At 40.0% G+C, this 18,480-nt stretch overlaps 1 protein-coding gene across 1 annotated transcript in view; it reads right to left on the reverse strand.

The window, feature by feature from the left end:
* PCGF3 (polycomb group ring finger 3) overlaps window positions 1-10,072 on the reverse strand; it is a 59,087-nt gene extending 49,015 nt beyond the window's left edge. Inside the window, exon 1 of the mRNA XM_063294851.1 lies at window positions 9,104-10,072. The gene's annotated coding sequence lies outside the window, so the exon portion shown is untranslated. The remainder of the gene's footprint in view (window positions 1-9,103) is intronic.
* Window positions 10,073-18,480: the final 8,408 nt, after the last annotated feature.

The raw sequence follows: 18,480 nt of genomic DNA on the forward strand, positions 1-18,480 counted from the left end.
ATAGAACCAAATCATCCCATGAAACTGACAATGGTATACAGACAATTGGTTTATAAACTAATACTTTTCAAGTTAAAAACTTTAAAAAGTGATGGGCCTATGCTCCTGCTATCCATATTCAGCAGATTAGAGGCAAAACAACCCCAAAGCAGAGAGGGGCAGAAGGGGAGGGTACTGCACACTTTCTCTGATGCAGAGTAGCATATCATCATCCCATACTTTGCTACCAGCCCTGAGAGCAGCAATGTTCATGACCACTACAACAACCCTACAATAAAAGCACATTCTGAGGGGAAATAGTCTGCATGCACACAGGTGATGTATCACCCATATGGTCAATCCATATGACTTATGCAAACCTATAGGTGATATAGTACGCATGCAGTGGACAACTGTTTAGGCAACTTGGCCCCAAGTCAAGGTACAAGATGACAACCACTCTTGTGCCTCTAAGTAGCTTTGCAATATCTTTTCCTACAGATCCAAATGTGCACTCTACATATAACTTAGGGAAGTGCTGAATGTTCTGTGCATTAACTGTTCTGTGCATGGAACAGCTAGTTTCAGGGGGACAGAAATACACATGTATGAAGCAGAAGTGTTTCAGGAGGTGAGCAAAACAAAGCTAAGTAATTGTGGGCAGTGCACAGCACTGACCAAAGAAAGATAGGAAAGGAAGGTGCTAGGGAGACTGGCAGGTGAGCCAGCTCACAGGCCATGTGGTGAAGGAGGGAGCGACAATGTGCATTAGGCTTGTCTAATCCTTTAAGTTCGCTTTCTATTTTGTTCTAGCTGAAATAGTGAAACCAGTTTCCAGTTCAGCCAAACTACAGCCAACTCAGAACAGTTCAGTATAACATCCCAAAACACAATGGATTTCTTTCAGGTTTGAAACAAAACATATTTTCCATTTTTGCACATCCCCAACGTAATTTAAAAAAAAACTGTAAGGGACTTGAAAGAGCAATTAATCCAACACCCTCTTCAATTCAGGACCTGCAATACAGTATTCTCAATAGTTGCAAATTATATTCTCTTTGGAAATGCTTCCCACATAACAAATCTATCACATCTGAAGTGATTCTTAATTTCTGAATATATTGGGGACACAAAAACAGGTTTACTTTGCTGAATGACAGATAAGAATCTGTATCTACAGATAGCACCTTACTTAACAACAAAGCTTAATTTAAATTGAACTTTTAACAAAGCTTAATTGAAAAACTCAACATTTAACAAGAACTGAAGAGTCTTCTGTATATAACACGCATACCTATCATGCTATTCTCTTTCAAGATAAGCAACATTATGCAGAGGACAGAAAAAGACTAAGAACAGATAAGCAAAAGAAATAAAATATATGGGGGGGGAAGAAACCTAGCTATAACTATTTTATACTAACACCATTCACTATACCTTTCTATATCTTTTTATTCTTCCAAATAATTTTCACTTCTTCAGTGTCCATACACAGCTTCATATATTGCCTTTTTTTCTTTAAACTTTTTTTCTCACTATTTTTGAGGATCTCATCAACATTATCCAAAGATGACTTCCTTGTTCTTCCGATTCCTCTTGAATCATTCACTGTTTCTTTATATATTTGTTCTGCAATTCAATGGTTAGTCATTTGCTATATGACCAAACTAATATTATTTCTTTCACACTGATCACTCACTTGCATATAACACAGTGGAAAAAGTACTCTTATGAACAACCATTTTTGCTTTTTTGACATTCATTCCTCACAACAGGTTTTAAATTACCACTACCTTTCTAAAATTTCTTCATTTTAAGTTGGCATTCTACAGAAATATATCTACTTCCGAAACAATTTTAAACTTCCATCTAAATTGTTCTGCATTTTCTCTGCCACTTTTATTCTTAACTCTTCCTTGGTCTCTTTGATTACATTATTTGCAACTATCTTTATTTCTATACAGATTATCTAATATCTGGATGGGACAAAACAGGTTGAAGTTAAAGCCAAGCAAGCCAAAGCTGCTGTCTGTCCACCTGGGTTCCTCAATATCTCAAGTATTGTCGCTGGGTAGCACTGCCCCTGAATGAGCAGGTCTGCAACTTGGAAGTCCTCCAGAATTCATGATTACTGCTAGTAGACAGGTGAAAGCCATCGCCATGGCCATATAACTTTGCCCAACTCTGCCTAGTGTCCTATTTGTGGACCAACCTGGAGCAAAAGAACCTTGCAGCACTAATTCACGCCCTAATTAACACTTACCTGAACTATTACCATGCATTCAACATGGGTTGCCTTTGAAGACCATTAGGAAGCTTCAACTGGTCCAGCATGCCAAGGCCCATTATATCTGTGCTTCAGACCCTGCAACTGCCCCCTATCAGTTTCCAAGTGTAATTCAAAGTGCTGGTTTTGACTTTAAAGTTCTTCATGGCTTGGTACCAGAGTACTTGTATGAATGCCTTCTCCACCCAATTTTGACCCACCTGACTCAGATTCTTTTCCTTCTGTTCCAAGCAACTTCCACAGCTTTTCCTTACATCCACTTTCTGTTTAGAGATCAATTTTCTAGTAGTTTTTCATAAATGACTAATAATTTGTCTTCCTGAAACTGTTTATTTTCACTCTTCTTTCTTTCACTTCTTTCCTTTTCTTTCATGTACATTGTTTTCTGAGATTCATTCTCAGTCTACCTCTATCTGTCCCACATTCAAAGCCTCACCATCTTTGTATCCTTCCATAATTATCAGTCTTTCATAATAATCAATCAATCATGCTTTTATATGCATATTCATTCCTTTGCCATGTGTACATACAGATGTCTGCTTAAATCATATATTTGAAACAAATAGGTCTAAGTCAATACTTGTCAGTCACCATTCTCATTCATTCTTGGGTCTCTGAATGACCAAATTCCTTTTTTTTTTTTTGGTGCTCTCTCCTTTTGTTCCCACATATCTATTCATGCCATCTAACAGGTTTTTCTCCCTCCCTGGACCACATGCATTCAGAAGGTTGCCTAATTTTTCCCACAACTTATCTCTGGTTCTTCTATCATCAACAGTGATTGAAGTATAACATCTCCAACTTCTTGATTTCAACTTTCATATGCACCTGTAACAACCTACAAGATACTTTCTGGCATACATTTTAGCCCTTTTCTTCATATTTAAACCTACACTTTTATTTACTTGCAGGAAGTCATCAAATGTACTCCACAAGGTCAGATAACTTTTATTTCCTTCCCCTTTCTCTTAGATTCACAGACATATAATGCACCTATTTTCCTTCTTCCATTTCATTTGTTAATTTGTGGTCTTTCCTATTTACTCTTCTTACATTCTCAGTCACAAACTTTCATAGGCTATGATCATCACCATCATGCATTTGGCCAATTGAGGCTTTTTAATAACTATTTTAATAGGCTAGAGAAGATACAGACTAAGTTACCAGAGTTAGTCATACTTGTGCCACATGCTGCATTTCCTGTTAATTATATAGTCAGTATCAGTCAATCCTGGCACATTTGGGCCGACATGTGACAAAAAGCAACCAAAGTTCAGCTCAATCCCATGCATGCTAAGGTAATTCTACGTGTGCTTCAATGTCTAATCTACAGACCACCTTACAAGACAACACACAATTGCTCATCTCACCAACTAGATGGTCTGGGCAGTGTATTGATGCACACTCAGTGTACTGACATCCCATAATGATTATCTTAACTACTGAAGTTTTTAAAAAATAGAGAGAAATTCCAAGAAAAGTATCAGGGTGAAGGGATTTGAGGGAGGGGGCAATCCATGCAGTTCTAAAAAGCTGCTGGTGGTCTTAACTTCAAGTACTGAAATCAACTTTTATTCAGAAGGTTAAATTTAAGGAGATAATAAAAAGTTATTTGTTCACAGCATATTTGTGAGAACAGCATAATTCCTTGTCAAAGTGGTGACAGATAAAATAATATTGTGACAGGGTTAAGAACAAACAAAAAAAGTTGCAACAGTCTGAGGAATGGTTCTGAATGGAAGGGAAGATAATGCTCTGTTTTTTTTTCATCTAAGCTTATTTGAAGAATGAGGGTAACAGACAAAGTACAACAATCTACTACTAGTATAGACCCAACTGATCAAAAAAGAAGAAAGGAATTATTAGAAGCTATGCATAAACTTAGCATAACAAATTATTCAAGTTTACTTATTTGCTTTTCCTGGACTGAAGCTACAGGTAACACAATTATATGTTTGAATGCTCCCAGGGAAAACCCTAGCACATAGAAAATAAGGTATCAGGAATCAAATGTTCAGCATAGCTTCCTTCTGAAGCTAGCTTTCTATAAACAGAGTTTTAGAGATAACCAATATACTATAAAAACAGTTCTGTAGAATTTCCAGCTGTTCTGCTTCAGACAGCTATCTGGGAAGACCACATCTGAATGCCATCACCCACATACACCCATAAAAATGCTGTTGGATGCTGTTCCTAGCCTACTGTTAGGCCTAATTCTTCCTCCCCCTGCAACCTTTCCATAAAAAAGAAGACTATCCTATAGAGTAGGAGCAATGCCCTTTGTAAAACTAATCCTGCAGTGTGCAGTTTATGTCAGACACATAGATTCATTTTAAAACATGCTGGAACATTTTAAAAAATGAAGTCATCCTACCACAGTTCAAAATTTTAAAATTCACAGGTCTCCCACCTCATTCCACTATTTTCTTCTGTAGTGTAGATCATCTCTTATTCATGTGCAAGCATTCACATGTTGACCCTTCTACTATCTACAGCTCAAAATCATATAGTAAAAGTTTAACCACTTTTTTTAACCAACTGCACAAATTGTTCATCAGTGAAGGATGAGGGCCTTGGGTCAATCAAACAAATTTCTACAAAGGCCACAGCAAGTTTAAAACACTAATCAAGCTACTTAGTTACAACCACCCAAGTTCTCTGCTCTCCATCTTAAAGGTCCACAAGGCAAAAATTGTACCAGTGTTAACGTATGGTGCTGAACTATGGGTCCTATCAAAAGCCCCCTTACTCGAACAAAATCAAGCACGCTTTTTAAGAACCATTCTGGGGACTGACAGGAATACACCTGCAGCAACAGTAAGAGCTGAAACAGGCACCCATTCCATTTATAGTCTAGCAGTCCATGGGATCACAAAGGTTCGGACACGACTTAATGACTGAACAACAACAACAAAATCAGTCTTCAACTACTGGTGGAGGATTCTCCCAATGGAACCTGATAGACTACCAAAAATGTGCCTTGAAGAACAGATGGGCACACCTCAACCCACCACATGGATCAATCAACTTCTCCAAACTATTGCACACCTCAGCTTTTCAACACAATATTTACTCTCAGCTGGACAACAGGCCAAGGCAATATTTAAACAAAGAGTTTTGGATGTTAAGGACCAAACTGAAATTGAGTCACTTGCAAACATTAGGTCGTTGAAATGGCTGGCTAAGAATAAAATGTCTTTTCAAACAGAAAAATACCTGACAATGGGTCTGACTCAATACAATACGATAGCTCTTACCAGAGCAAGATTCAAAAAGCTAGATTCTATGGTCAAATACCGACGATTCCACCAAATGCCTTATTTTGAGAGAATATGTGTTTGTGGAGCATCTGAAATAGAAGACATTGCACATGTCCTATTTAACTGCCAATTATATGCCCCAACAAGGGCTCAGTACCTTCAGACATTACTTGACAGAACCACATATTGGGACTGTAACAAATGACTATGTTACCTCTTTCAGGGCACAAACGCATATGTAGTCAATAAAACTGTTAATTTTATAGTTAGGGCTGCCCAATTGAGAACACATTTTATAGAACACATTGGGGTGGCATGTAAAGGTGATGAATTCACCTAAACATATATTGTTTTTGTATTTTATTATTCATCTTATTATAAGCCTCTGCATTATCTTACACCTTTTTATCTTACTCTTTTATCTCCATTTCACCCTATTGTATTTTATCCTATTTTATCTCACCTTAGTATATTTTATCCTATCTTATTGCATTTTATCTGTCTTAAGTTACTATATTTTATTGAGGCTGATGCCCAAGTTTTTGATATGGTCAATTGACTAATCAATAAAGTTGTATTATTACTGTATTACTATCAGTGGAGGATGATAGCATTATGACTATTTGTTGGGTATGAGGGAATAGAAGGGAGATACTTTTATAGGAAAAATAACATTGTGAAAAAAGGGGTGGTAAGAGTTTTGCCCTAAATTTCAACTTCTGTACTTTAGAGCTATTCTCAATCTCTCACACACACACCTCTATTTGTACTGGGAGCACCTGAGAAAACAGTGACTCATTTTTCTTAACTGCATAGCTACTGGAGAACTTGTGTTCCTCATTCTAATGTTTAGGGATAAAACAGGCAATAAATAGGCTTTTTTCCTTAACAGTGAAAAAAGAAAGAAAGATAGGGCATTCTTTAGCCATAAGTTTTTCAGGCAACAGTAATAGTATTCTCATATTGAAGAATGATGATTTATTTAAATAAATCTTATTAGCTGAGACAGCAGGCAGTTCTGGTGCTATGCATGAAGGTACAGCAGCTTCATGCATGTGTTGGGCTACTGAAGATGTGACAAAAGGGTCAAGATTACATTAATACACCTTTCCTTAAGATACTGTACAGCAGTTTCATGCAAATGCCTTTCAGAGATGAAATATAGGCAGAACTGAACTATGGAAAAAGTAAACAGGGAATAAGAATTTATTCCATGTCCTGCCTTCCTTTTGACTACTACAGAGTCAAAGAAATCAGAATAAATGCAGGTTTCTGAAATATGACCATTAACTGGCTGTATCAGGAGTTCAACTGACAGGAAGTATGACGAGACTGATCTTCCCTTCTTCCCTCACCTAGAATGAATTTCACTATGGCTGCATCAGTCTGAGTTCCAGACACACAGAATAAAAAAAAAAAACATGTAGAAAGTTTCACATCATCATGAAATTGGACATGGCAACCCAATTTTCAAACATGGGTAATATAGGCAACCTTAATACTTATAATTTAATTTACTTGAAGGTAGAAATTTTATACAAACAAGAACTTCATATATGCCACCCACAGCAAAATCTCCACATCTAATATGGCAACCAAACTTCACGTCTATTTAAGCAACTTGAAGCTTCCATAGAAGCCCACACTGCCTACCTTCACACATCTGAAAATGAAGTTAGCCTTTGCACTGTAATGATATATTGAAAGTTTTTTCATGCTAATATGTAGTTATCTATCAAATGTGTTACATCCCCCATAATACAGAATTCTCTAGACACTCTACCATTTAATTTAAGATACAATATTAATAATCCAAAATCATGATAGCAAAATAATAAAATCCAACACAGCATAAAATGCAACAACAAAACCTAAGACACTAACAGGGTCTACTGAGAATACTGAAATACCTGAAATGCCTAAGATAATGGGAAAGGGTTAGCCTAGAACTGAAAAGACAGGAATTTAGTTGGTTAGACATACTTCCTTAGAAGACTTAAATAATAAAATTAGGCTGTTTTTAATATGAATAGAAAATAGAAAACTTTTATATTAAAAACCACACACAACTGGCTAATACACCATACAAGTTAGACCATAGGTTTCCACAAGCTTATCAGAAATTCTTCAATCAGAGTACCAGTACAGATGGATCACATTACCCCCTGCCTCCCACTGGAAAGCACAGATGTTATGTGAATATTCAAAGGAGTATTCTAGGTTGCACGGGGCTGTGGGGACCAAAAGCCTTGACTAATGTGCCACATGAACGGACTGTGTGCCCTAAAACATGCCCAGGAATCCTTTGAACTTCCTTAGCAGAAAAGTTGATAAAGAAAGGATAGGAAATTTAAAATTACATCATTTCTTGTATCACCACAATATTCATTAACTTCATTTATACACTATATCTGACAGATTCCAGCAAACTATACTTTACCCTTTACAGGTCCAAGTTGCTGAAGTATATATGCAGTGCACAAACCACACACATGCAACAGGTTCATGCATTATGGGGTAGGAGATGCATTCTAAATCTAATATATACAAACTCCAATTAAATGAAGCAGTTGGGATATTTAAATTAGACTTCTCTTTTTGAACAGTAAGATTTGCCTAGGAGTATTAAAAATGTCTCATCTATCAACAAGATCTTTGACACTACAAACATCTTGGTCAAACAGGTCACCAGAGGTTTGAAGCAAAATAAAGCTTCTGAATAAGGATACTAGAAAACCTGGATGAGAATGTTAGCATTTTAACCAATACTACAAACTATAATCAGATTACGTTGAAGAGGGGAGGAGATGGAGTGTGTGGTATGTGCATGTGTATACTGTATGAGATGACTTCAAGAATAAGTTGCAATATGAAATTAGGCACACCTAGAAAAGAATAAATGAATAAACCCAATTATTACTAGTTTCACATTATTCTTTTCCATGCAGTATTACATTTGTTAAACATAGTAAAGATTTTGAAACTAGATTATTATAGAAAGTTTTAAGGTAATTTTTTCCAGAGCATTTGAGATTTACAGCAACTCATAATTGGTTATGAAGATTATGTATTTACCACCCAATTCTAACCATTACATTACCATAGCAACACAAAACTTAAATGCCAACCAAGTGATTTTAACATAATCAGGAGGAACTCTGAAGCCACAAAAGTGGCTTTCTTCAGCAATTATACCTTATGACGAGAAGCACAAGTCTAAAACTCAGAACACATTATTTAAAAGTAAATCATATTGCTATTAAACTACCCAATACATGTCTACCATTTTTAGTACACCCATCACCCCCCCAAGGAAAACCAAGTACGCTCACGTAGGCAGATACTCAAGGCCATGAACACTTTTAAAGTCCACACTGGCATGATACAGGCAAACTACAAGTTAGTTACTGCTGCTATTGAGTCAAGAGTTCTGCAAATTAACTGAAGACTTACAACTATGACACAACCTTAAATCGTGCCACAGCAGAGCTCTCGTCCTACCCGATAAAACACAACCGATCACACTTTATTTCTTTTCTTCTTTTTTTACACAGCTAAACTTGTAGGGCAAGCTTACCAGTTGAGTGGTAATGGGCACTGCTATGCAAGTACGGCAACTGATGGTGAACAAGCCATTAGTCACTATGCAAGCAAGCAAGACTGTTTCTTGGCATAATTTGGGGGCGGAAAGGTGGGGTGAGAAAGGAGACAAAATTAAGTGTAGTTTTTCAGTGCAGGGTGAGGTTTCTTCCTAGAGCATGAAGGGGGGACAGACACATGGCTTCTGCGAGAAAGAAGCCCATACTTCAAAACTGAAGGGCGGAGAAGAGAGGGGAAGAAAAGTCCTGGGGGAGGGGGGCAGGTTTTTAAAAATACATTAGAAGAGCTATGGTTGACTGGGGGAGGACCCAGCAGGAAAAGGCAGAAAGTCTCCAACTCTGAATCGGGGAAATGACCACCACCACCACCCCTGGAAGTATTTGCTGCAGTCCCAGAAAGTTAGAGAGATGCCCTTGAAATCCACCTCCCCAAATTAGAATCTCCCCCCACCCGAGGCTCAAAGGCAGGAGGCACGAGAGGGAAGGGGGTCTGGCCCAAGGCCCCCCCCCCACCAGTCCCTCCTCTCGAGGAAGGGGGCAGGCGCCCACTGCCGCCACCCAGGAGGTGGGGGGCTCCTCGCAAAGACCTCCACCACCCACCAACTCCTTTGGCCCAACGGCGGGAGGGAACCCGCCCCTGTGGGGCCTCGGTGGAAGGTCTGGACCGACGGGAGGAGAGGAGGAGGAGGAGGAAGGCAGGAAGGGGGGAAAGCAGGGAGGCAGCCCAAAGGAGAAAGACACTGACCTGGCTGGGGGAGGAGGAGGAAGAGGAGGAGGAGGAGGAGGAGAAGCAGCGGCAGCAGCAGCAGCGAGGACGGCGCCGGCCACGCGGGTGGATGACGGGGGAGGGAGCCCGCTCCCCTTAGACCCTCGAAGAGACTGGGGGGATTTAAAAAAAAAAAGAAAACGAGAACCAGAAGAAGGTTGGAAGGGGGAAAAATTATTCCGGTCGGGAGTTAGTACAACAAAGAGGCGGAAATAGCCGAACCGAGCCGAACGCGCCCGAGCGGGGGCGCCGAGAGCATGCGCGCTTGGGCCAATCCGAGCGCGCCGCCCCCCCCCCCCCCCCCGCTCAGCAGCGGCCAAGTCCTTCAGACCTCGGCGGCGGCCACGGAGCGGAGCGGAGCGGAGCGAGGGCGGGGGGGCGGCAAGGCAGAGCGCGAGCGGGAGGACTGGAAGGGGGCGAGGCGAGCCTTGCAAAAGCGGGAAAAGCAACAGCAGCCCGCAGCAGCGTCCGCGGAAGGAAACGGGGAGCAAGAGCCCGTGCCCCTCACCTCGTGCGCGTACACCTTCCGTTCCCATGACAACGGGTTGCTGCTTCTGGGCCGGGTCGTGGCTTCCTCCCTGCCCCTCGCCGGGGCGCGTGGAGGCGATCTGGTGCATCCTACAGGTGGCTCAGTCTGCGGGGCGCTCTGAGTACTTCCTCCCCTTGACCGCTCATCCTGCCGCACTTGGCTTGTGTGCACACCTCGTGCTTATTAAAACAGCGGCAGTAACCCAAAAACAAACATCACCTTGCAGCAGGGCGAATCCAGCCTCGCAGCACCGCCTTGTTCAATGAGCACCTTATAGCATCAAGGAGGACAGTTCGGTCATTTAAGAAATGCGCGACCAAGCTACCCAGCCCAGGATCTGTAATCTCTGATAAAAGGCTCCGATACATCACGTTTGAGGTTGTGGTAGGCTTTTACAAATGTGGTTGGTTGGTTTTGCACCCCATGTTGAATGCAATTGGTTACCACCTCTCCAAGTGCTAGATAAGGTGGCAGCCCGCTCATTCATACAGTTTTTGTCATGTTGGAGGAGCCCTCTCCAGTAGTACTAGGTATTTTTCCAAAGAAATGAAATCCTGGTGAAAACCCATGTAGGCGTTTCACGCAGCAGCTATGCAATGTTGTAGTTAAGCCAACTGTAGAAGGAAAGAAAATCTAGTGTGCTGAAAGAAGAACCTGCTGGAATAGCCCAGAGGAACACCCCAAGGATAAAGATACGGAACAACTAAAATGGTCTAGGATCAGCAGCATGGTCCTGTTGATGCTTAGCGATAGGGCTCGGGTTCAAGAAATTTCCCTATCACCAATTTCACAAGGAGGGGAAATTAAAATTGTTCTTGATGCTTGGATAACCATACTATCCATATTATCGTGAAGAACATAGAATATAGCTAATAGTGTGCTAACAGACATCTTTTCTGCCAGGTTGCTGCCACATCTAACTCTAAAAAAAACTTAGGATTTTTCTTTTAATTTTTTTTTACGGAAACTGGCAAGCTTTGAAGCAAAAAACACCAATTCCAGTGTTACCTTGATTTTCAAAGCCTCTAAGACTTACATTGTCTCTAGAGGCATTCTTAGGTGGGCAGGTAGGAAATAATGAACACCTGAGAGGCGAGCTGCAGAGAGTATTCTCATCAGCTTGCTTCCTAATAAATGAATGTTTTGTAGCTTTGTGGTAACATTTGCTGAGAGCATCTGCAACATGCCCTCAAAATTCCAGTGGTCCCGAAATGGTGGGGATCTATGGAATATAATATAACTCAGCATTGTGTTGCAGGACACCAACATCTGTATATGAATCACACATACAGACACTACAACTCAGCTATTAAAGTCTGAAGCATGGGACTGTATCTCTTGTTCACATTAGAACTTGCAAAGGACAGCTGGTGTGATAAACTATGGAGAAAATTCACATTGTGGAGAAAAGAAGCACATTGCAGAGACTAGTTTATTTCAGAACACTTCCAGGAACTGGAACACAGTGCTGACAACTTCTGTGAATACTTCCCATGTAGCATTGGCACCACTGCTACAGTGGCTGTGTCCCTGTGATCATCATCTCTGCTGGGTAGCTGAACTGATTTATTTCACACTCATCCACAGTGCATGAGAAATCACTACAAATCTGGTTTTCATTCGAAATATTAGAGTATTGGGACAGGCTGCTTTACCATGGTTGAGAACTTCTGGGTCTTTCCTCATTCCTTATATTGATCAATTCCCATAGCTTCGTGCCAGCATCTCATCCATCTCTGGAACTGAGCAGAAAGATGGTGCCATTATGGTTTTTCACCCTCCCACGGAGCAACTACTGTAATTTTTAGAAATTCCCAAACACAAATCACAGTACAGAGAGGGACTGGCACTAGTTGGGTGCTATTTTTAATCTAATTGGGTGGTTGGAAGGAGCCCTGTTTGGCTCATGGGGGATTCTTGACAATTCCAGGTCAGCTGTTGCAAGGACAAACACAGGTATGTAATATTTCTGGGGAGTAAAAGCAACAGCCATGTGGAAGAACCCTATGTTTAGATGCCTCATTTAGGAATGCTAGATATCAACACTAGGTTGTGCAGTGCCCTGGAAATGATTCCAGAAAAATGCTTCAGAATATGGGTACAAACATAGTACTTTTCTCCAACTGTTCTCAGCCATCTGCAGCTGCCGTATGATCCTGGGAAAATGTAGAGTTGCTTTAAGGAGTTGTAGATATGTGCTACATTCACACTTGGAAACATCTATTTGGGAGCAAATTTAAAGCACTGAACAGCCCTAATAAACACCCCCCAGGAACCCCTCCTAAGTTCTTGTTCAACTGGGTGTGGTAAGACATACCCTCCTGAAAATATGAACTTTGTTAGCAAGTACAACTGGAACATCCTCCTCCTTCCTACTCATCAAATGCTCATGATCATTTTTATCTTGCAGAATTAGCCTGGATGCATGGAGCAAAGACAACGGTCATCCATACCCATAGCTGCACTACATCCCCTGGGGTGAGGAGTGCACACACATTATCACAACATAGGGACAGGTTTTTGAGACATGAGCACTTCTGTGTGACTTCCTCACTTTCTTTCTCACACCCTCAAAAACATCATAGCTAGAGGATCCATCCCACATTTTGAACTAAGGTGTATTGAGATAACAGAAAATCAGCCCTGCATATATCTTTTTTTCAGGAACTTCACAGTCCATGATGTTGACCAATAAAGGAACTGGTTTTGCCAAATGTGTCATTTATTTGTTGTCAAGAAGTTGATAGGAATCCCTTTTCCTCCCCTTTGTAGGATCTTGTTCAGCTGACCTCAGAATAAGGCATTCTGGTGGGTCCAGGACACTGTCTACTCTCTATACCTGGACTGGGAGGGAGCAGGTCTTTCACAGTTCAAAAGTGAGAGGGGGGCTAGCTTCATGGAGTCAACCGTAGAGAATTTGGGACAGGGATAATGAGACCTTGTGGGCTACCACCTGACAGGTCTATCTGGCAAAAGGGCAGAAGCAACGGTTTGATTGTACAAGTGGAAAAAGCAAGGAGGGGCAAAACAAATTTGTTGCACTATATTTAAGCCAGGCTACTACAACTAACAACAATAACTACTACTCTATATCAGGTAGGGCAAGCTTTCAGAGGCTGAGGGCCACATTTAACATCCAGGAGGAGCCCAAGGCCTATGGTGTACCAAGTGTTAATTTAGTTGGCTGGGCTGAGATTTGAAGTTTGTTTTTTGTAAGCTGTATTAAGCTCATTTTAGAAGTTACACTATGGTTTTTATTCTTCCATCTAAGAAATGGCAGAAAACTGCTCCAACTATTTTCAGCAAATTATCCAATCTATTAACCACAAGAAGAGGTGTCAGTTGCCTGGTCACGTACAGCTAGTCCTTGACTTATAATCACGATTGGGACTGGAACTTCTGTCACTAAGCGAGGCAGTCGTTAAGTGAGTCATGCCTAATTTTACAACCTTTTTTGCCGTGGTAGTTAAACAAATCACCATGGTCATTAAGCAAATCCAGCTTCCCCCATTGACTTTGCTTGTTAGAAGCCAGCTGGGAAGGTCACAAATGGCGATCATGTGACCCCAGGATGCTACAACCATTGTAAATACATTCTGGTTGCCAAGTGCCTGAATTGTGATCACATGACCGCAGGGATGATGGTCGTAAGTGCAAGGACCGGTCATAAGTTACTTTTTTCAATGCTGTTATAACTTTGAACAGTCACTAAACGGATGGTTCTAAGTCGAGGACTGTCTGTAAAAACAACCATAACGATCAAATTCGGATTTGTTACAACAGCACCTGGCTGAAAAGTGCCATGAATGTTTAGTAGAAGTTTACATGATGACATAATGTTTGTTTTCTTTTCCCAAATTTGATCACTAACTGGGATTCCTTCCAATCCATCTCCCTGGGTCCCAGGATGTTTCATTTCTAAAAACTGTCATGTTTTTCTAAGGGGGAACATGATAAAGGCCTTGAAAATTAGACATAATGTGGGATGTCGTCATGGAGAAAATCTATCTATGTGGTCGCTAAGAGTCGACATGAACTTGATGGCACTCAATCAATCAATCAATCAATCAATCAATCAATGTGGGATGTATACAGAGTATTTTTTTTCTCATCATTTCATATTATTTGAGCCCAGTCATCCAGCAAAGCTAAATGGTTAGAGATTCAGGTTAAAAATGGGCGCCTCTTTCATGTAGCACATAAATGAAATCCATGACTGCAACATGTTATGGTAAAATTATACTAATCGGTGGCAATATGACAATGATAATGTAACCAGGGTTCCCAAAAGGTGTTAATGCATCCAGGAATACTTCCCTTGATGCCGCCTATGTTTCCTAATCCACCTAATTTTAAAAAAGATTCCTTTTAATTAAAAAGAAAAAAGAATAGAAAACTAACCTCCTATCAAGCAGAACACCAAGATAAGCTCTATTTCCTCCAAGAAAAAGAGAACACAAATATAAGCCAATGTAATAGAGAGCATAAGGGACGCGGTGGCACTGCGGGTTAAACCGCTGAGCTGCTGAGCTTGCCGATCGAAAGGTTGGCGGTTCGAATCCGCGTACCGGGGTGAGCTCCCGTTGCTAGTCTCAGCTCCTGCCAACCTAGCAATTTGAAAACATGGAAATGTGAGTAGATTAATAGGTACCGCTTTGGCGGGCAGGTAACGGCGTTCCGTGTAGTCATGCCGGCCACATGACCATGGAGGAAGTGTCTACGGACAAACGCCGGCTCTTCGGCTTTGAAACAGAGAAGAGCGCCGCCCCCTAGAGTCGGACACAACTGGACTTAATGTCAAGGGAAACCTTTACCTTTACTAATAGAGAGCATCTAGGGAAGATGGAGGGAATGCTGGGAAGAACCTCACATATGTTTTCTATTAAATGATTGTTTTGTGACTGGCCACACATACTAGGACAATGTTGTAACATTCTCCATATCATGCTCTCAAAATTCTAAGTACGGTCTTTGGCTTATGGTTCCTAATATGAATTAGAGAATATGACCTGGAACATTTTTAAAAATTGATTTTTTAAAAAATTACAGTTAAATTTTCTTAAAAGACATTCTATATTAATTACAATAACAAATATTGATTATATGCCATCAAGTAGGTGTTGATTCTTAGCAACCACATAGATAGATGTTCTCCATGATGATCAGTCCCCAACCTGGCCCTTCAGCAATTCCATTGAGGCACCCATCGCTGCAGTAATCAGATCCACCTGGGATGGACAATCGCTGGTTGTCCTGTTCTTCTCTTTCCTTTAACAAACATAGATATAAACTATGTAATTATTATACTATAAACCTTATGGTTCACTAAGGAAAAAACCTATATTATATAAAATAAGCTATATACTTAAAACAAGAAATTATAAATTTAAACGGCTAAGAAAATTAGAAAAAAAGAAAAACAAACAAAACATACAGGAAAACAAATTATAAAAATAACAAGCAAAATGGAAAGGAAAGGAGAAAAATTAATGAAAATACCAAACCATTCAATTTCCAAACTTATAGCAATATTCTACAGTTACGAGTTCTTAATGTTACCTTAATGGCAATTGTGGGCATTCATATTTTAAACCGTGCACTTTGTCTGGTCTTGCCACTTCTTCAGAATAAAGCTAATTCAAAAACTGAGAGTTGACAGATTTCATGAAGCCAACTTTTTGAATCTGGAACACAAGTATCCTTCCAGGAGTGCATAATCAATCATTTTTCTCTGCTCCAGGCCTGATATAAAATGCTTCATAATAAAGAGATTCCAGATTTGGGGATATCATTTAACAATGCATCAACATCTTTGACCCTTAATTTCCAAGAACTAGCCAACAAGGAATTATCAATGGACGTGTCCATAACATGTGCATTAAGTTTCTTTCAGAATGAGTACATCTGCAGCATAGAATGGATGACAGCCAACCTTTTTGAAAACATTCTTTGAGGGATCCAGTAAATTCCTCAAAATAATGTTTGGCTGAACTAACCAAGTTTTTAAATTATATAAAATACATCTAAGTTTCCTTAAAGCCTGAAACCATCAATTAATATAACACTCCCAATTCTCCATTCCCAATTTCTTGTATATTATCCAAATTTGTTCTTGAGAAATGTTTTGATTTAAGCTTATAATAAATTGCCCATTTACTCTTGATGAAGACCTTTTCCAATGCACTCAATATCTTACAAATTTCAGAGGTTAAGGGGACATCGGGGTTGGGGCCAAAGGATTAAAATAGCAAGTATTTTAGCTGTATTCTCATTTAGCCACATTGGGGGAGCTGGGGGTGGCGACGACTGACAGGAAGCTCTGGTGAAGGCTGATCCATGAAGTCCCAAAAAGTCGGAAGTGACTGAACGAATAAACAACAAAGGTAAATTCTATTCCTTTTTAAAATTTCCCAAGTTTTAAAGTGTCATTACTTATTAGCTGGTTAAGAGTAATAATCCCATTTTCAGGCCAAGTTGCCCCCCCCCCAAAGACCCTCAGCCATAGAAGCTCACTGATTGATTTTGGGCCAGTCACTCAGCATCAATCCAACCTACCTCACAGGGTTGTTTTTATGGAGAAAATCAGAAGGAGAGGGGTACTATGTATGCTGCTTTGTGCTCCTGAACAAAAGGCAGGATATAAATCCAATACATAAATGTATTACTATCCATTTTAAAAGAAGAATTACTCCAAAGTGTCAATTGTTCATGTGAGCAAATTTTTCTGCCCTATCAAGCCTAAACGTGTCTGACTACCTTAAACCCTGGGAAAAAGGATCAAATTTCTGCTATAGTTAGAACCACTTGTCAGGAGCACAAGGGAGCCAAATAGTAACTCTCAAGTTGAGCCCACTATGATATATAGCATCATTTTCATTCCAATGCATTATTCAAGTTAATTATATATAGTGTATGTATGTCTGTCTGTACACACACACACACGGTATATATATACAGTATATATACACAGTGTGTGTATATAAATAAATAAAAATCTGGAAAATTAAAACCAGCATCAAGATATGAGAGATACATATAAGTTTAATAAAGAAGTTCTGAATATTTATTCTTCCCATTAAAAATGTAACCATTAACTTGTCAATCTGCTTAAAGTGTTTGAGTGGAACCGACAGAGGCATTGCTATCCGAGTCTGTATTAGCCCTGATGCAAATTCATTTTCACTCCCTTGCTTTTTCCTCAAACCCTGAGAGACATTTTCACCCATCTCTTAATGACCTCTTTCATCTAGGCAATACAAACTGAAATGTTCTTAACCACTAAACAGAATATTTGCCTGTTTAATAATCCCCAGGTGTTTAATGGATTCTGGACATGATAATGGATTTAATGGATTCTGGACATGATCTGGTGCATCCTAGTGCCTTCATACAGGCTTCCCAGGGGCATCTGATTGAAGAAAATGTTGGTTTCTCTCTTCAGTCACAATTATTCTTCCTGCTCACACCTCCTTTTCGCTCCATATGTAGAAAGCATAGCCAATAGTTCTCAACTGGTGAGCCCTGTGGGGATCTCAAGGGCTTCTATATTTTCACAGGAATTACTCAATGTTTCAGTTCTCCCTTTTCTTCACATACCTAGTAGGTATAAAATCTGGAAATTATGCTGGATTGAAATCCAGTTTCCATTTCTATGGACCTAATCCCACCAAATTTAATAGCACTTACTTCTGAGTAGATACACCTCAAATTGTAATTAAATTTGGATAATAAATAAATAAATAAATTGCACTGTAAAACATTTCTATACTTTGGCTATGATTTAAACAGATCTTTGTTACAGTCACAGACCAGCATAAAGGGGTGTGGTGGCTCAGTAGTTAAGGTGCCAGGCTTGACGACCAGAAGGTTGCAGGTTTGGTGGTTTGAGACCCGAGTGCTGCGCAGTGGAGTGAGCTCCCGCACTCACCCCAACTCTTCTCAACCTAGCAATTCAAAAGTGTGCAAATGCGAGTAGATACAGTAAATAGGTACCGCTTTGGTGGGAAGGTAACAGCGTTCCATGACTGTCATGCTGGCCACATGACCACGGAAGTGTCTTT

Source organism: Candoia aspera, chromosome 2, assembly GCF_035149785.1.
Source record: "Candoia aspera isolate rCanAsp1 chromosome 2, rCanAsp1.hap2, whole genome shotgun sequence".
In the NCBI taxonomy this organism is placed as follows: Eukaryota; Metazoa; Chordata; class Lepidosauria; order Squamata; family Boidae; genus Candoia; species Candoia aspera.